The sequence below is a fragment of the Mesoplodon bidens genome (assembly GCF_964165515.1).
Source record: "Mesoplodon bidens genome assembly, chromosome: 11".
In the NCBI taxonomy this organism is placed as follows: Eukaryota; Metazoa; Chordata; class Mammalia; order Artiodactyla; family Ziphiidae; genus Mesoplodon; species Mesoplodon bidens.
In genome coordinates, this window is record NC_138167.1 from 18,957,701 (window position 1) to 18,972,544 (window position 14,844).

At 37.4% G+C, this 14,844-nt stretch overlaps 1 protein-coding gene across 3 annotated transcripts in view; it reads right to left on the reverse strand.

Moving 5' to 3' along the window:
* Positions 1-14,844, reverse strand: part of SOX5 (SRY-box transcription factor 5) — a 1,022,130-nt gene that overhangs the window by 658,942 nt on the left and 348,344 nt on the right. For all 3 annotated transcript variants that reach the window (XM_081248196.1, XM_081248197.1, XM_081248195.1), the window contains one exon: positions 2,612-2,672. The gene's annotated coding sequence lies outside the window, so the exon portion shown is untranslated. The remainder of the gene's footprint in view (positions 1-2,611; positions 2,673-14,844) is intronic.

Below are 14,844 nucleotides of genomic sequence, written 5' to 3' on the forward strand. Positions count from 1 at the left end.
TACAGAACCAAAGAACATGATTCAAAATCAAAAGAATTCTGCAAATTAAAGTCATGAAAACGAAAAATGACAGCTCTACTATTTAACATGAGCTCCCTGAACACAATCATCAGTCAAAATCTTAATCAGATAATGTTGCCCTAATCATTGTTAAAGTCTATTTTCATTCATAATTTATATTCTGTGTATAAAGAAAGAAATCTTTAATGTTTTACCCAAGCTGTAAGTCCAAGTGATCCCTAAACCTTGAGAGCCACATCATGCCCCTTTATTGGCTGAAATCCCCTTAATGATTCCCATCTCACTCAGAATAATAGTCAAGGTCCTGCCATGGTCTACCAGGCCTTATAAAATGGTCATCACAACATCCTACCCTTTCTCATCTCTTACTTGTCCACTCCTTACTCTCTCTGGCCACAGTGCCCTTCTTGACGTTCCTTCGACATACCAAGCACACTTATTATACTTGTTCTTCCCACTGAATGTAACTCTCTTCACCCATATATCTAAATCATTCCCTCTCACTACATTCAAGTCTGTGCTCTGTTCTCTCCTTATCAGAAAGACCTACCCTAGACATGGTATTGGATACAGCCTCCCACCATTCTCAATTTACTCTGCTTTATTTCCTCCTTAGTATGTATTCCCATTAACATATATATTAAAATCCTCGTTTTATGTTTTCCTCCACTACAGTGAAAACTCCAGAAGAGTAGGAACTTCTGTTGTATATATGAATGAATGATCATCTTATCGTTTCATCCAGCTGAATAGGGAACTTCTTCAGAGAAACAACAGTAAAAAAAACTCTTAACGCTCTTGAGTTCTTCAAATATCAATACAATTCAAAGTGAAGTATGAGTATCAATGGTATTCTTTATCAAATATAAATTGGTGAAGATGACAAATGATGATGGTATTTTTTATGTGTGTGTACAATGTTGTGTGCACAATGTTGTGTGCAGAATTGTGTTCCATAACCTGTAAGGCACGTAATTCAGTGGGTCTGCATCATATCAAGAAACATAGATTAATCTCTGTTACTAATATTTCATGTGACAGTGGGAAGCAATGTAGGTTTGTAAAATAGATGAATTAGACTGAAGTTCTTTCTATGCGTCAAGACTATAAGGGATCTATGAGGACTCTTCCTTCTTGATCTCACTTCCAAACATGCAAAACTCAAACAACTGTATTCAATTTAACATCAATATATACATACAGCTGGATGCCAAGAAAATCCACTACTTTTGGCTTCAATTTATTTCTTTTTAATGTTTAGTTCAATGATATTTATAAACTGAAAATTGGGAGATGTTTACTACCAGAAAACTCTTTATACACGTATCACTAAAAAGTGGTTCTCAACTCTACAAGAATCAGTGCAGACATACTTACAAACCCAATTACTTGGGCATATCATTCTAAACACAGCTTTTTGCAGGACTCTTTCTTAATTTAGCCAAGAGCAGAGACCCGAGTATATGCGATGCATCAAGATATACTTGAAATTATCATTCCTTTAAGCTGGAGAGTGGTGTTCTCTCAAGATGCATACAATAATAATCTGTTTAGTCCATAATTCTAGAAAATAACTAAATCCCTGAAGCATCCTGGCAGAAGAACTTTAAGCTTAGATCCTTTCTGAATAAGCCATTTCACTTGAAGAGATGTAATCAGACTGAAGAACAAAGCTATTTACCTCTCTGTGTGATGGAACCCGAGAAGCCCACTGGTAGTTGCTCTCTAGGAGGCCTGGATGTTGACGAGCTAAGTCAAACTCCAGGAGAGTTGTGGAAGTGGTAACACTAGAGGGGTAACAGAAAGGGAGAGGACTCCCAAGCTTCTATAAATAACTAAGCAATAGTAGCAAGAGTCATAATCACTATTTAAGACAACTGGTAGTCTTCCTTGAAGCAGGAGATGAACATGAGCAATCAGTCACTCATGGTGACACTCAGGGAAATGGGGACTGCAAAGGCCAGCATGGCTGCATCCAGCTTACTGAGTGTGACTTACACTAAACTTTCCACAATGGCTGACAAATGCTCACAGTAGACCCTTTGACTAATTAACCTTCAATTTACATATGGTAGTCAACATTCAGTAGTTAAAATTAGCGTTGGTAAACAGATTGACTCTAAGAGCATCAAGAGCTTTTAGAGGTGTCCCTGTGCCCCGAGAACAGGGCAGAAAAGAAAGGAAACTTGACTTTCATGACCCAAGTGTTCTCCCACTACAATTACATAATTAATAACATTGTATATGTTTTAAAGTTTTGATTCTGGAAAAGTCATCAAAAAGTCTTCATTTCAAAACTGTTTACACCCTAAAAAGGATAATAGAAATCAGGGTAACTGTGTACCATAGTAGGTAAGAAATCTTCTTCTATTCCTGAAAAACTCTTCGAATTATTTTTTCATCTTCAAATCCTAAAAAGAGAATGCCTAAATGCTGGACTTATTATCTAAAGGCTTTAGTCATTACTTGCAAAACTGAAGACCACACCAAGTAAGCATGGATAAGAAATAAACAAGTGGCAAGAGATCAAGAACTCCAAAATTAATGACAAAAGAATGATCAGCAAATGATAATAATACAATGTTCTGACCTGCTGAGTCTGCAATCTCTCCCACTCCTGATGTCCTTGATATTATCTATTTCTTGCAATGCTAAGAAAAAAATAACAAAGAAAGACAGGTATTTAGGGAAAAATCAAAGTAATTCCGAAATACTTAGGTGAAAAAAAAATTAAACATTATAAAGAGAGCTAAGATTTCTACTACATAACTTTGGAAGAAATATTAAGTAATTTCATTCTAAAATTTTTTCTAGACCAGATTCATAGCCACACAACGTCAGACTCATAGGACTATGCCAGTTAATACCTGATGAATGAATAATAAATGAGCACTCAAAAAACAAACTTTCATAAATGACAGGCAAGATATAATGATAGTTGAAATGTAAAAAAAATGTGAACAAATTATCGTGAAGCTGTTTCAATTAAATCACTTTTTAAAATTTTATATTATTAATTCAGTCATGTAAGCACATGTGCATGTATGTAGCCTATGATCACCCTGGGCCCAGTTTTATTGAGAGAAAAAATTTTAACCATTCTTATAGTCCATGATGGTTAACTTAAAATATACTTATAATGCAACCTTACTTACAACTACAATACTTTAAGGATAACAGGCTAATGGGCACTGAAATTTATTAACTCAGACTAGCACTTACCAAAGCACAGTGCTACATTGTACTAGGATACTAAGTTGTATAAGAATAAAGGGTTTACAAACTCACTGGATAATTTCTACGTTAAAACAATAAAAACAAAAATAGCAAACTAAACCCAGAAACACTGTATTGATACTTAGTCACTTTATCTGAGCCAGACCCCAAAGGCCAGGATTTAAACATTGGTCCCATGACAGAAGAGCTTTATGTCTTTAGAAATTTATCTAACCTCTTTGAAGGTTTATTTTCTTGATCTGTAAAATGGTTTCATAGCCTTGATATAAATCCAAAAATTTAAAAAATTTTCAATACATGTTAACTATATTATCATTTTATTATTTATTTATCAGTATAGAATTCTTTTGTATAAGGGGAGGTTCATTATCTATTCTCAGCTTTTTAAACTTTGGTCTCAGAATGATTATGGTTTCAAAATGGTTTCAAAATGTTTAAACATTTGTTAATGACTTTTATGATTTGAAACATGATCATTAAAATTGTATAAATATAAATTACATAACGTTTATGCCCTAGGAGGGTACAGTTACGTATACCATCAATCAGATTATGTGGTTAGTATTTTATTTTATTTATGTATTGTTAATTAATTAATTAAGTTTTGGATGCTTTGGGTATTCGTTGCTGCACGCGGGCTTTCTCTAGTCACGGAGAGTGGGGGCTACCCTTCGTTGTAGTGTGCGGGCTTCTCATTGTGGTGGCTTCTCTTGTTGCAAAGCATGGGTAATAGGCACGTGGGCTTCAGTAGTTGTGGCATGTGGGCTCCGTAGTTCTGGCTCGTGGGCTCTAGAGCACAAGCTCAGTAGTTGTGGCACACGGGTTTAGTTGCTCCACAGCATGTGGGATCTTCCCAGACCAGGGATCAAACCCGTGTCCCCTGCATTGGCAGGCAGATTCTTAACCACTGTGCCACCAGGGAAGCCCTGTGGTTAGTATTTTAAATAAGACTTCAAAATGATACGCTCAGGGTAACAGAATTCTACTTCTAGGATATTGATCTAACATACTAGAGCCAGAGATTTAGAGATGATCTAGGACCAGGTTACCTGTATAACTTTTGATTATTAGTTTATATAAGACTTCTCATTTTTGAAACAAACAATAATTTGGGGTGGTTTCTGGGGTACCTAAATTCTTTTAAAGGCTACAAAATAGTAAAAGAAATTAAACACCAAGACTAAGTGGGATTTATCCTAGAAATGCAAAGTTGGTTTAACATCTAAATATCAAATAATGTAATATATCATACTAATAAAATAAAACCATAAGGTCACCTCTATAGATGCTGAAAAGCATTTGACACAATCCAACATCCTTTCATGATATAAACATTCAACAAACTAGCAATAGAAGGGAACTTCCTCAACCTAATAAAGAGCATCTACAAAAACCTCACAACTATCATATGTAGTAGTAAAAGACTGACTAGTTTCCCACTATGATCAGAAATAAGACAAGGGTGTCCACTCATGTCACTTCTATTCAAGATTGTACTGGAGGGAGACCTTCAAGATGGCAGAAGAGTAAGACGCAGAGATCACCTTCTTCCCCACAGATACATCAGAAATACATCTACATGTGGAACAACTCCTACAGAACATCTACTGAATGCTGGCAGAAGACCTCAGACTTCCCAAAATGCAAGAAAATCCCTACGTACCTGGGTAGGGCAAAAGAAAAAAGAAAAAACAGAGACAAAAGGATAGGGATGGGACCTGCACCAGTGGGAGGGAGCTGTGAAGGAGGAAAGGTTTCCATACACTAGAAAGCCCCTTAACTGGTGGAAACGAAGGGACGGTTGGGGGGAAGCTTTGGAGCCATGGAGGAGAGCTCAGCAACAGGGGTGCAGAGGGCAAAGCAGAGAGATTCCCACACAGAGGATTGGTGCCGACCAGGACTCACCAGCCCGAGAGGCTTGTCTGCTCACCCACCAGAACAGCTGGAGGCTGGAAGCTGAGGCTAGGGCTTCAGAGGTCAGATCCCAGGGAGAGGACTGGGGTTGGCTGCATGAACAAAGCCTGAAGAGGGCTACTGCACCACAGCTAGCCAGGAGGGAGTCCAGGAAAAAGTCTAGACCTGCCTAAGAGGCAAGAGACCATTGTTTCAGGATGCACGAGGAGAGGGGTTTCAGAGCACTGCCTAAATGAGCTCCAGAGATGGGCATGGGCCGCGGCTTTCAGCAGGGACAGCAGAGAAAGGCATGAAGTGCTAAGGCTGCTGCTGCAGCCACCAAGAAGCCTGTGTACAAGCACAGGTCACTCTCCACACCTCCCCTCCCAAGAGCCTGTGCAGCCCGCCACTGCCAGGGTCCCATGATCCAGGGACAACTTCCCTGGGAGAACACACAGCACACCTCAGGCTGTTGCAATGTCATGCTGGCTTCTGCCACCGCAGGGTCGCCCTGCATCCTTACCCCTCCTGCCCCACAGCCTGAGTAAGTCAGAGCCCCCTATTCAGCTGCTCCTTTAACCCCATCCTGTCTGGGCGGGAACAGACACCCTCAATGTACCCACACGCAGAGGTGGGGCCAAATACAAAGCTGAACCCCAGGAGCTGTGCGAACAGAGAAAGGGAAATTTCTCCCAGCAGCCTCAGCAGCAGTGGATTAAATCTGCACCATCAACTTCATATACCCTGCATCTGTGGAATACCTGAATACACAATGAATCATCCCAAAATTGAGGCGGTGGACTTTGGGAGCAACTGTAGACTTGGGGTTTACTTTCTGCATCTAATTTGTTTCTGGTTTTATGCTTATCTTAGTTTAGTATTTAGAGTTTATTATCATTGGTAGATTTGTTTATTGATTTGGTTGCTCTCTTCCTCCTTTTTTTTCTTATACATAGACATCTATATTTTTGTCTTTCTCTTTTTGTGAGCATTTATGTGTATGCTTCTTTGTGTGATTTTGTCTGTATAGCTTTGCTTTTACCATTTGTACTTGGGTTCTGTCTCTCCGTTGTTTTGGTTTGTTTGTTTCTTTGTTGGTTTTAGTATAGTTTTTAGTGATTGTGATCATTGGTGGATGTGTTTTTTGGTTTGGTTGCTCTCTTCTTTCTTTTTTTTTAATCACTTTTTTAATTTTTTCATTACTAATAATTTTTAAATTTATTATTTTAATAACTTTAGAGCCAAGTTCAGGACACTGGTCCAACAGAGACCTCTGAGCTCCACGTAATATCAAATGGTGAAAGCTCGCCCAGAGATCTCCATCTCAACGCTAAGACCCAGCTGCACTCAACGACCAGCAAGGTACAGTGCTGGACACACTATGCCAAACAACGAGCAAGACAGGAACACAACCACACCCATTAGCAGAGAGACTGCTTAAAATCATAATAATGTCACAGAAACAACAAAACACACCACCAGACGTGGGCCTGCCCACCACAAAGATAAGATCCAGCCTCATCCAACAGGAAGGCACTAGTCCCCTCCACCAGGAAGCCTACACAACACACTGAAGCAACCTTAGCCACTGGGGGAAGACACCAAAAACAACAGGAACTATGAACCTGCAGCCTGCAAAAAGGAGACCCCAAACACAGTAAGTTAAGCAAAATGAGAAGACAGAAAAACACACAGCAGGTGAAGGAGCAGGGTAAAAACCCACCAGACCAAACAAATGAAAAGGAAATAGGCAGTCTACCTGAAAAGCAACTCAGAATAATGATAGTAAAGATGACACAAAATCTTGGAAATAGAATGGAGAAAATACAAGAAACATTTAACAAGGACCTAGAAGAACTAAAGAGGAAACAAACAATGATGAACAACACAATAAATGAAATTTAAAATTCTCTAGAAAGAATCAATAGAAGATTAACTGAGTCAGAAGAACGGGTAAATGACCTGAAAGATAAAATAGTGGAAATAATTACCACAGAGCGGAATAAAGAAAAAAGAATGAAAAGAATTGACGACAGTCTCAGAGACATCTGGGACAACATTAAACACATCAACATTCAAATTATAGGGGTCCCAAAAGAAGAAGACAAAAAGGGACTGAGAAAATATTTGAAGAGATTATAGTTGAAAACACCCCTAATATGGGAAAGGTAATAATCAATCAAGTCCAGGAAGTGCACAGAGTCCCATACAGGATAAAGCCAAGGAGAAACATGCCAAGACACATATTAATCAAACTATCAAAAATTAAATACAAAGAAGAAATATTAAAAGCAGCAAGGAAAAAACAACAAAAAACATACAAGGGAATCACCATAAGGTTAACAGCTGATCTTTCAGCAGAAATTGTGCAAGCCAGAAGCGAGTGACAGGATATATTTAAAGTGATGAAAGGGAACAAACTACAACCAAGATTACTCTACCCAGCAAGGATCTCATTCAGATTCAATGGAGAAATTAAAACCTTACAGACAAGCAAAAGCTAAGAGAATACAGCACCATCAAACCAGCATTCCAACAAATGCTGAAGGAACTTCTCTAGGCAGGAAACACAAGAGAAGGAAAAGACCTACAATAATAAACCCAAAATAATAAAGAAAATGGTAATAGGAACATACATATTGATAATACCTTAAATGTAAATGAATTAAATGCTCCAACCAAAAGACAAAGACTCATAGACCGGCTGAATGGATACAAAAAACGACCCGTACATATGCTGTCTACAAGAGATCCACTTCAGACCTAGGGACATATACAAACTGAAACTGAGGGGATGGTAAAAGATGTTCCATGCAAATGGAAATCAAAAGAAAGTTGGAGTAGCAATTCTCATATTAGACAAAATAGACTTTAAAATAAAGACTATTACAAGACACAAAGAAGCACACTACATAATAATCAAGGGGTCAATCCAAGAAGAAGATATAACAATTGTAAATATTTATGCACCCAACATAGGAGCACCTCAATACATAAGGCAAATACTAACAGCCATAAAAGGGGAAATCGACAGTAACACAATCATAGTAGGGGACTTTAACACTCCACTTTCACCAATGGACAGATCACTGAAAATGAAAATAAATAAGGAAGCACAAGCTTTCAATGACACATTAGACCAGATGGACTTAATTGATACTTATAGGACAGTCCGTCCAAAACAACAGAATACACTTTCTTCTCAAGTGCTCATGGAACATTCTCCAGGATAGATCATAACTTGGGTCACAAATCAAGCCTTGGTAAATTTAGGAAAATTTAAATAGTATCAAGTACCTTTTCCAACCCCAGTGCTATGATACTATATATCACTTACAGGAAAACTCTGTAAAAAATACAAACACATGGAGGCTAAACAATACACTACTAAATAACCAAGAGATCACTGAAGAAATTAAGGAGGAAATGAAAGGATACCTAGAAACAAATGACAATGAAAACATGATGACCCCAAATCTACGGGATGTAGCAAAAGCAGTTCTAAGAGGGAAGTTTATAGCAATACAATCCTACCTCAAGAAACAAGAAACATCTCCAATAAACAGCCTAACTTTACACCTAAAGCAATTAGAGAAAGAAGAGCAAAAAAAACCCAAAGTTAGCAGAAGGAAAGAAATCATAAAGATCAGATCAGGAAGAAATGAAAAGGAAATGAAGGAAATGATAGCAAAGATCAATAAAACTAAAAGCTGGTTCTTTGAGAAGATAAACAAAATTGATAAACCATTAGCCAGACTCAACAAGAAAGAAAGGGAGAAGACTCAAATCAATAGAATTAGAAAGGAAAATGGAGAAGTAACAACTGACACTGCAGAAATACAAACGATGATGAGTGATTACTACCAGCAACTATATGCCAATAAAATGGACAACCTGGAAGAAATGAACAAATTCTTAGAAAAGCACAACCTTCTGAGACTGAACCAGGAAGAAATAGAAAATATAAACAGACCAATCACAAGCAATGAAATTGAAACTGTGATTAAAAATCTTCCAACAAACAAAAGCCCAGGACCAGATGGCTTCACAGGTGAATTCTATCTAACATTTAGAGAAGAGCTAATACCTATCCTTCTCAAACTCTTCCAAAATATAGCAGAGGGAGGAACACTCCCAAACTCATTCTATGAGGCCACCATCACTCTGATACCAAAACCAGACAAGGATGCCTCAGAGAAAGAAAACTACAGGCCAGTATCACTGATGAACATAAATACAAAAATCCTCAACAAAATACTAGCAAACAGAATCCAACAGCACTTTAAAAGGATCATACACCATGATCAAGTGGGGTTTATTCCAGGAATGCAAGGATCCTTCCTATATTCAAATCAATCAGTGTGATAAACCATATTAACAAATTGAAGGAGAAAAACCATATGATCATCTCAATAGATGCAGAAAAAGCTTTTGACACAATTCAACACCAATTTATGATAAAAACCCTCCAGAAAGAAGGCACAGAGGGAACTTACCTCAACATAATAAAGACCATATATGACAAACCCACAGTCAACATCATTCTTAATGGTGAAACACTGAAGCCATTTCCCCTAAGATCAGGAACAAGACAACATTGTGCACTCTCACCACTATTATTCAACATAGTTTTGGAAGTTTTAACCACAGCAATCAGAGAAGAAAAAGAAATTAAAGGAATCCAAATCAGAAAAGAAGAAGTAAAGCAGTTACTGTTTGCAGATGACATGATACTATACACAGAGAATCCTAAAGATGCCACCAGAAAACTACCAGAGCTAATCAATGACTTTGGTAAAGTAGCAGGATACAAAACTAATGCACAGAAGTCTCTGGCATTCCTATACACTAACAGCAAAAGATCAGAAAGGGACACTAAGGAAACACTCCTATCTACCACTGCAGCATAAAGAATAAAATATCTAGGAATAAACGTACCTAAGGAGACAAAAGACCTATATGCAGAAAACTAGAAGACACTGATGAAAGAAATTAAAGATGATACAAATAGAGGGAGAGATATACCATGTTCTTGGATTGGAAGAATCAACATTGTGAAAATGACTCTACTACCCAGAGCAGTCTACAGATTCAGTGCAATCCCTATCAAACTACCAATGGCATTTTTCACAGAACTGGAACAAAAAATTTCACACTTTGTATGGACACAGAAAAGACTCCGAATGGCCAAAGCAATCTTGAGAAAGAAAAACGGGGCTGGAGGAATCAGGCTCCCAGAATTCAGACTATACTACAAAGCTACAGTAATCAAGACAATATGGTACTGGCATAAAAACAGAAATAGAGATCAATGGAACAGGATAGAAAGCCCAGAGATAAACCCACGCACACATGGTCACCTTATTTTTGATAAAGGAAGCAAGAATATACAAAGGAGAAAAAACAGCCTCTTCAATAAGTAGTGCTGGGAAAACTGGACAGCTACATGTAAAAGAATGAAATTAGAACACTCCCTAACATCGTACACAAAAATAAACTCAAAATGGATTAAAGACCTAAATGTAAGGTCAGATACTATAAAACTCTTAGAGGAAAACATAGGCAGAACACTCTATGACACAAATCACAGCAAGATCATTTTTGACCCACCTCCTAGAGAAATGGAAATAAAAACAAAAATAAACAAATGGAACCTAATGACACTTAAAAGCTTTTGCACAGCAAAGGAAACCATAAAAGATGAAAAGACGACTCTCAGAATGGGAGAAAATATTTGCAAATGAAGCAACTGACAAAGAATTAATGTCCAAAATTTATAAACAGCTCATGCAGCTCAATATCAGAAAAACAAACAACCCAACCCAAAAGTGGGCAGAAGACCTAAATAGACATTTCTCCAAAGAAGATATACAGACTGCCAACAAACACATGAAAGGATGCTCAGCATCATTAATCATTAAAGAAATGCAATTCAAAAGTACAATGAGGTGTCACCTCACACAGTCAGAATGGCCATCATCAAAAAACTATAAACAATAAATGCTGGAGACGGTGTGGAGAAAAGGGAACCCTCTTGTACTGTTGGTGGGAATGTAAATTGATACAGCCACTATGGAGAACAGTATGGAGGCTGCTTAAAATACAAAAAATAGAACTACCATACAACCCAGCAATTCCACTACTGGGCACATACCCTGAGGAAACCATAATTCAAAAAGAGTCATGTAGCACAATGTTCATTGCAGCACTATTTACAATAGCCAGGACATGGAAGCAACCTAAGTGTCCATCGACAGATGAATGGATAAAGAAGATGTGGCACATATATACAATGGAATATTATTCAGCCATAAAAAGAAACGAAATTGAGTTATTTGTTGTGAGGTGGATTGACCTACAGACTGTCATACAGAGTGAAGTATGTCAGAAAAAGGAAAATAAATATTGTATGCTAACACATATATATGGAGTCTAAAAAAAAAAAAAAAGCTTCTGAAGAACCCAGGGGCAGGACAGGAATAAAGACACAGACATAGAGAATGGACTTGAGGACACAGGGAGTGGGAAGGGTAAGCTGGGACAAAGTGAGAGAGTGGCATGGACATATATACACTACCGAATATAAAATAGATAGCTAGTGAGAAACAGCCACATAGCACAGGGAGATCAGCTGGGTGCTTTGTGACCATCTAGAGGGGTGTGATAGGGAGGGCGGGAGGGAGGAAGAAGCAAGAGGGGGGATTTGGGGATATATGTATATGTATAGCTGATTCACTTTGTTATAAAGCAGAAACTAACACACGATTGTAAAGCAATTAAAATCCAATAAAGATGTTTAAAAAATAGTAAAATAAAAAATAATTTTTAAAAAAAGACTGTACTGGAGGTTACAGCCAGGTTTATTATGAAAGAACAGAAATAAAATACATCCAGATTGAAAAGGAAGAAGTAAACTATACTTGTAGACAATGTTAGTTTTATTTAGAAAATCCTAAGTAATTCACTAAAAAAAACTATTAAAATTATGAACAGGTTCAGTAATATTGTAGGATACTTGACCAATATAAAAATCAGTTGGGGACTTCCCTGGTGGTCCAGTGGCTAAGACTCCATGCTCCCAATGCAGGGGGCCCGGGTTCATTCCCAGGTCAGGGAACTAGATCCCACATACCACAAGTAAGAGTGCACGTGACGCAACTAAAAGATGCCGCATGCCTCAACTGAAAAGATCTCACATGCTGCAACAAAGATCCCACACATACCAGATAAGATCCTGTGTGTTGCTACTAAGGTCTGGCGCAGCCAAATAAAAAAATAAATATTTTTAAAAATCAACTGGATTCCTATATACTAGTAATAAACACTACAAAAATAAAATTAAGAAAACAATTTCATTTACAACAGCGTGAAAAAAATAAAATAATTATAAATTTAATAATATAAGTGGAAGACTTGTACTTTAAAATTAAAACACTACTGAAAGAAATGAAAGAATATCTAAAAAAGATGAAAACATATCCCACATTCATGGATCAGAGAACTTAATATGAAATATTCCCCAAATTGATCTATGGATTCAGCACAATCTCTATCAAAATTTCAGCTGGCTTTTTTGGTAAAAACTGACAAACTGTTCCTAAAATTCGTAAGGCAATGCAAGGGATCCAGTATAGTTAAATCAATCCTGAAAAAGAAGAAAAAAGTTGGGGAATGCATCCTTTACAACTTCAAAACTAAAGACTAAGCTACAGTAATCAATACAGTGTGGTACTGGCATAAGGATGCAAATATAGATAAATAGTATAGAATTGAGAGTACAGAAATAAACTTAGACATTTATGGTCAATTGAGTTTTGACACACTTGCCCAGACAATTCAATGGGGGAAAGAACAGTTATGGTATGACAAAAAATAAATAAATAAATCTAGTCTTTCTTTCTGGTTGTTTTTTTTTTTTTTTTTTTTTTTTGTATTTTTGAATTTTATTTATTTTTTTTACACAGCAGGTAATTATTAGTTATCCATTTTATACATATTAGTGTATACATGTCAATCCCTATCTCCCAGTTCATCAAACCATCACCACCAGCCCCCTGCCACGTTCCCCCCTTAGTGTCCATACATTTGTTCTCTACATCTGTGTCTCAATTTCTGCCCTGCAAACTGGTTCATCTGTACCATTTTTCTAGGTTCTACATATATGTGTTAATATACGATATTTGTCTTTCTCTTTCCGACTTACTTCACTCTGTATGACAGTCTCTAGATCCATCCATGTCTCTACAAATGACCCAATTTCGTTCCTTTTTATGGCTGAGTAATATCCCACTGTGTATATGTACCACATCTTCTTTATCCATTCGTCTGTCGATGGGCATTTAGGTTGCTTCCATGACCTGGCTATTGTTCCTGATTCTTGACACAGAGCTTTGAAAACCCTTGGAATTCCCTGAGTGGCAGGTGTGACTTTGTTATGCTATGAGGTGACTCTTGTCAGAGTTCCCAGATAGCTTCAGGCTGGGAGAGAATGTCAGAAAAAGCAACCAAGTGATTTGAGGGATGGAACTTTGAGACACCTCCCACCCCCATCCCCTGACCCTCCCCCACACAACCTCTGGGGAGAAGAGATTGAGAGGCTGGAGATTGAGTTTAATGACATAGCCAATGATTTAATCAACCACGTCTATAATTATGTCAATAAAAACTCTGAACAACAAGCTCAGAGAGCTTCCTGTTTGGTGAATACGTTGATGTACTAGGAGGGTGGCAACCCTGGCTCCACAAGGACAGAAACTCCCACTCCACAACCCTTTCGGCCTTGTTCTATACACCTCTTCATCTGGCTGCTCATTTAAATCCCTTACAATAAAACAGTCATCATAATTAAGCACTTACATGAATTCTGTGAGTCATTCTAGTGAATTACTGAACCTGAAGCAGTGTCGTGGGAGCTTCCAAATCTGTAGCCAGTTCAACCAGGCAGAAGTGCCCCTTGCCTGGGGACCCCACTTGCAGCTCTCTTCTGAAGTAAGGGCAGTCTTATTGGGGACCTTAGCCTTTAGTTTGTGGGATCTGGTGCTAACTCCAAATAGTTAGCATCAGATTGATTTGAATGATAAGACACTCAGCTGATGTCAGAGAACTGGTATTGGGACATAATCATCTTTTCAGCAAATGGTTCTGGGAAAACTAGATATCCACATGAAAAGAATGGAATTAGATCTTTACTTCAAAACCGTATAAAAAATTAACTCAAAATGGATCATATAACTAAATGTAAGAGCTAAAACCATAAAACTCTTAGAAGAAAGCATAAATATTTGTAACCCTGAGTTTGGCAATCGTTTTTCAAATACAACACAAACAGATAAAATGAGTAACAAAAGAAAAAAATCATAAATTGGACAACATCAAAATACAAAATGTTTGTGTTTCAAAGTACACCATCAAGAAAGTGAAAAGGCAACCTACAGAATGAGAGAAAATATTTGGAAATTATAGGTCTGATAAAGGACTTGTATCCAAAATATAGAAAGAACTCTTAAAACTCTATATTAAAAAGTCAAACAATCCAATTAAAAAATGGACAAAGAATCTGAATAGAGATTTTACCAGAGAAGATACAAAAATGTCCAATTAGACTATGAAATATACTCAACATTAGCCATTAGGTAAATGCAAGCCAAAACCACAATGATATACTACTTCACATCCACTAGGATGGCTATTTTT